Here is a 6,489-nt window from a genome sequence, read left to right on the forward strand (position 1 = left end):
GTAAACTACCTTTTTCACTATGTCATGTAAGCATTTTCAATCCAAATAAACCTATGATTGTCCTGTGACTGTTATTTTAGTGGCTACATAAAATACCATAAGGTTATTGGCCTGTTATTGGACATTTGGGGTATAAGAATAATTATTCATACACATTTAAAAAGCAAAGTGGAGAACTCCACCACCAAAAAAATGAAATGGATGTACATTTCCTCATTCCTCTTCCTAACTCTGGCTGAAAACCCGGGAAATTACATATAAAAGAAATATAAGCAGATTCTGAAAGGTGGAAGAAGCCAAACCAACTAGAATCATATTCAAGGAACAGCAAGTGAGTTCCTTGGGTTTTCTTTTGGCCTCATATATCCCATGTTGGGAGCTGAAGAAACCAACAACCCATAAATACCAGCAGGGGCAGACAGAAAAGCAAAATCTCCAAGAGGAGAGTCAAGGGACATGAAGAGAGGTAAGGTTTCTATACTTCATCTGCAGTGATAAGATGTCAACACAAATAAGCATGATAAGGTTTATGTATATATACAAAATATAATATATATAATGTAATATATAATATATAAAATATAATACCTTGAGCAACTACTTAAGAAACTATGCAAAGAAATACATTTAGAACTTTGATTTATCTATAACTCATAGAATGAGTTTGGAAGTTTTCTTTCCCTTTTCATTTTTTAAAACAGCTTCAGAAGAACAGGTATTAGATCTTATTTAAATGTTTTGTAGAATTCTCTTGGGAGGCCATCTGACCCTGGACTCTTGTTGGGAAATTTTTTATTACTGCTTTAATTTCATTGCTGGTTATGGGTCTGTTTAGATTTTCTATTTCTTTCCGTTTCAGTTTTCGTAGTTTATAAGTTTCCAGGAATGCAACCATTTCTTCCAGATTGCCTCATTTGTTGGCATAATATTGCTCATAATATGTTCCTCTTTAAAAAGAAAAAAGATTTTATTTATTTATTTGATGAGAGAGAGAGCACAAGCAGGCAGAGCTGCAGGCAGAGTGAGAGGGAGAAGCAGGCTCCCCGATGAGCAGAGAACCTGATGCAGGGCTCTATCCCAGGACCCTGGGATCATAACCTGAGCCGAAGGCAGACACTCAACAATTTGTCCTTTCTCTTTTCTTTTTGATAAGACTGGCTAGGGGTTTATCAATCTTATTAAGTCTTTCAAAGAACCAGTTCTAGAATCATTGACCTGTTCTCCTGTTCTTTTGGTTTCTATTTTACTGATTTATGCTCTAATCTTTATTATTTCTCTTCTTCTGCTTGTTTTAGGCTCTATTCACTGTTCTTTCTCCAGCTCCTTTAGGTACAAGGTTAGCTTATATATTTGAGACTATGCTACCTAGAGCAATCTACACTTTCAATCCCCATCAAAATACCATTGACATTTTACACAGAGCTGGAACAAACAATCCTAAAATGTGTGGAACCAAAAGACTCTGAATAGCCAGAGGAATGTTGAAAAAGGAAACCAAAGCTGGGGGCATCACAATGCCAGACTTCAAGCTATATTACAAAGCTGTAATCATCAAGGCAGTATGGTACTTGCACAAAAACAGATGCACAGATCAATGGAACAGAACAGAGAACCCAGAAATGGACCCTCAACTCTGAGGCCAACTAATCTTCAACAAAGCAGGGAAGAATATCCAATGGAAAAAGGACAGTCTCTTCAATAAATGGTGCTAAGAAAATTGGACAGCCACATGCAGAAGAATGAAACTGGACCACTTTCTTACACCATTCGCAAAATGGATGAAAGACCTAAACATGAGATAGAAATGTAACAAAATCCTAGAGGAGAAAACAGGCAGCAACCTGTTTGACCTTGGCCACAGCAACTAGATAGATCTCCAAAGGCCAGGGAAACAAAAGCAAACTTGGTACTTATCACGATTAAAAGCTTCTGCATAGTGGAGGAAATAGTCAACTAAACTAAAAGGCAACCTACAGAATGGGAGAAGATATTTGCAAATGACATATCAGATAGAGGGCTAGTATCCAAAATCTATAAAGAGCTTATCAAACTCAACACCAATAAAACAAATAAGCCAGTCAAGAAATGGGAAGATGACATGAGCAGGTATTTCTCCAGAGAAGACATGCAAATGGGCAATAGACAAATAAAAAAATGCTCACATCACTCGGCATCGGGGAAATACAAATCAAAACCACAATGAGATACCACCTCACACCAGTCAGAATAGCTAAAATTAACAACTCGGGAAACAATAAATGTTGGCAAGGATCTAAAGAAAGGGGAACCCTCGTACACTGTTGATGGAAATGCAAGCTGGTGCACCCACTCTGGAAAACAGTTGGGAGGTTTTTCAAGAAGTTAAAAATATATAGAATATCATGTCATCGGTGAAGAGGGGGAGTTTGACTTCTTCTTTGCTAATTTGAATGCTTTTTATTTCCTTTTGTTGTCTGATTGCTGAGGCTAGGACTTCTAGTACTATGTTGAATAGCAGTGGTGAGAGTGGACATCGCTGTCTTGTTCCTGATCTTAGGGGAAAGGCTCCCGGTGCTTCCCCATTGAGAATGAGATTTGCTGTGGGCTTTTCGTAGATGGCTTTTAAGATGTTGAGGAATGTTCCCTCTATCCCTACACTCTGAAGAGTTTTGATCAGGAATGGATGCTGTATTTTGTCAAATGCTTTCTCTGCATCTATTGAGAGGACAATATGGTTCTTGTTTTTTCTCTTGCTGATATGATGAATCACATTGATTGTTTTACAAGTGTTGAACCAGCCTTGCATCCCAGGGATAAATCCCACTTGGTCATGGTGAATAATCTTCTTAATGTATTGTTGTATCCTATTGGCTAGTATCTTGTTGAGAATTTTTACATCCATGTTCATCAGAGGTATTGGTCTATAATTCTCCTTTTTGGTGGGGTCTTTGTCTGGTTTTGGAATTAAGGTGATGCTGGCCTCCTAGAATGAGTTTGGAAATATTCCATCTCTTTTTATCTTTTGGAACAGCTTTAGTAGAATAGGTATGGTTTCTTCTTTAAACGTTTGATAGAATTCCCCAAGGAAGCCATCTGGCCCTGGACTTTTACCCCAAAGATACAGATGCAATGAAACGCCAGAACACCTGCACCCCGATGTTTATAGCAGCAATGTCCACAATAGCCAAACTGTGGAAGGAGCCTCGGTGTCCATCGAAAGATGAATGGATAAAGAAAATGTGGTTTATGTATACAATGGAATATTACTCAGCCATTAGAAATGACAAATACCCACCATTTGCTTCGACATGGATGGAACTGGAGGGTATTGTGCTGAGTGAAATAAGTCAATCGGAGAAGGACAAACATTATATGGTCTTATTCATTTGGGGAATATAAAAAATAGTGAAAGGGAATAAAAGGGAAAGGAGAAAAAATGAGTGGGAAATATCAGAAAGGGAGACAAAACATGAGAGACTCCTAACTCTGGCATGAGGGTTGGCAAATAGATCAGTGAAAAAGAATATGAAAAAAAGAATATGGATTCTAGAAATAGACTCATGTACATGTGGTCAGTTGATTTTTTAAAATTTAGATTCAATTAGCCAACACATAGGTCATTATTAGTTTTAGATGTAGTGTTCAATAATTCACCAGTTGCATATAACACCCAGTGCTTATCACATCATGTGGCTTCCTTAATGCCCATCACCAGATTGCCCCATCCCACCACCCCTCCTCTCCAGCAACCCTGTTTGTTTCCTATAGTTAAGAGTGTCTCATGGTTTTTCTCCCTCTCTGATGACTCCCCATTCAGTTTTCCCTCCCTCCCTCTATGATCTTCTGAGCTGTCTCTTATATTCCAGATATGAGTGAAACCATATGATAATTGCCTCTCTGATTGACTTATTTTGCTTAGCATAATACCTTCCAGTTCCATCCATGTTGATGTAAATGGTAAGTATTCATCCTTTCTAGTGGCTGGTTATTTATATATAAATATAAATAAATATATATCTTTTTTAGCCTTTCATGTGTCAGCAGACATCTGGGATCTTTCCATAGTTTGGCTATTGTGGTCATTGCTGCTATGAACATTGGGGTACAGTGCCCTTTCGGATCACTACATTTGTATCTTTATCTTTAGGGTAAATACTTAGTAATGCAATTGCTGGGTCATAGACTAGCTCTATTTTTAACTTCTTTTTTTATTCACATTCTATCTTCATCATTTTTTTATAAATTTATTTTTTATTGGTGTTCAATTTGCCAACATATAGAATAACACCCAGTGCTCATCCTATCAAGTGCCCCCCTCAGTGCCCATCACCCAGTCACCCCACCCCCACCCACCTCCCCTTCCCCCACCCCTAGTTAGTTTCCCAGAGTTAGGAGTCTGTCATGTTCTCTCTCCCTTTCTGATATTTCCCACTCATTTTTCTCCTTTCCCCTTTATTCCCTTTCACTATTTTTTATATTCCCCAAATAAATGAGACCATATAATGTTTGGTTTCTTTATTTTGGTCCTTTTTAGAAAGGCCTTCTGACTTCAAATTTATAAAAGAACTCTCATATTTATTAGTACAATTATGATTTCCTTTTTTCATATTTGAATCTTTGATCAATTTGTAATTTGTCCTACTGTAAGGCATGAAGTATGATTCCAATATTCCCTGCCCCACCTTCTACCTCAAGTGAAATAGAATTGTCCTCAAATTATATATGATAGTCTATCTTTTCCCCACTGATTTTAAATGTCACACTTATCATATAATAAATCCCAATCTGTTTGGAAGACTATTTTAGATTTCTTATTCTTTTTTAAAGATTTTACTTATTTATTCATGAGAGACACAGAGAGAGAGAGGCAGAGATTTAGGCAGAGGGAGAAGCAGGCTCCCTGCAGGGAACCCAATGCAGAACTCGATCCCAGGACCCCAGAATCATGCCCTAAGCCAAAGGCAGACGCTCAACTGCTGAGCCACCCAGGCGCCCCTAGACTTCTTATTCTATTCTATTCTATTCTATTCTATTCTATTCTATTCTATTCATCTGTCTGGTTATTCAGGCATGGACAGTACAGTATTTTAATTATTGAGGCTTTAAAGTAGGAAGGACTAATATCTCTGGTTTTTCTTTTTTTAGAATTTTCCTGGCTATTCAAATTTGATTAATTTTTTCTCATAAAACTTCAGAATTATCTTGTCTGGTTGAAAAAAATCACATTTTCGAAGGGTCTCAATAAATTTATTGGAATCTCAGTTAATGTCAAGATAATTGACATTTTTATAGTGATGAATACAGTATTTCAGCCCAAGACCATGATATATCTTTCTATTTATCCTAGTTTTCTGTTCTTCAGTGTATTTTAATATTTTATTCATGTAGTCCACCTTCCTAAATTTATTCCTGTGTATTTTATGTTTGTTGGTGCTATTATAAATTATTATGTTTTTCCTTATATTATGTGATGTACAGAATAATGGGACCAAAAGATGTTGATGTCCTAATCCTACAGCCTTTGAATACAGTAGGCTACTTGACAAAGGTGAAATAAGACACTAATCAGCTAACCTTAAAATAGGAAGGTTATCCTACATGATATGCGCGAGCCCAATATAATCATAAGGTCCTTTAGTGTGGAAAAGGGAAGCAGAAGACTCAGTGTCAGAGTGATGCCATGTGAAAAAGATTTGCCACTGCTGGTTTTGAAGATGGAAGAGGCCACAGGCTAAGTAGTATAAACAGCCTCTAGAAGCTGCAAAAGGCAAGGAAATTATTCTCTCCTAGAACCTCCATAAAGGATCAGAAACAAATAACTTTCTTTAAAAATGCTGAGAAAGTATTCCTGAGAAAGTAAACACATGCCTTTCAATAGATCATGTTTAAACAATAAATATAAGCCAACACCGTAACACATTTTTAGCTAATGTAATTCCACAAGCAAACACTGAGTGCTAAAAATGTCATAAAATGTGGGCTTTAGAAAACCAAAAGGTAACCAGCCTCTTTCCCAAGAAATTTCTTGTTAGTAACCAGACCCTACCTGGCAAACTGAAACAGGAAACTAGCAACTATATTTAAAAAGAGTCTTACTTAAAACTAACATTTTAACCCATACAATGTCTGAACAATGAAAATGGGAAAATCGGTTGGGCAGAACAAAATAAAACACTGTTCTAAGTTCACCAATAATTATTAGATATTAATAGTTTCCCTTTTCTAGAGAAGAAAGGAAAAGAAGGATGAACTCATTCCTGATCAAGCTTAATGCCAGTTGGAGAGGTCAACAAGGATTTAATGAACTTAATATACTCACACCTACTTAATAATGGATGCTGTTAGAACTGTGACGACAGTTCCTTTTGAAGACTTCGTGTGAAGCTCTGGGTCCAATGACAAGCAGTAGTGGTGATGGGTAATAACTTAGTAACAGTTTAAATGCACATTTTTATGAGACAAGTAACTCTTCTCAGGCAAGTAAAAAGCAGACTAATGAGATGTTCCTAT

Source organism: Vulpes vulpes, chromosome 2 (genome assembly GCF_048418805.1).
Source record: "Vulpes vulpes isolate BD-2025 chromosome 2, VulVul3, whole genome shotgun sequence".
Taxonomy (NCBI): domain Eukaryota; kingdom Metazoa; phylum Chordata; class Mammalia; order Carnivora; family Canidae; genus Vulpes; species Vulpes vulpes.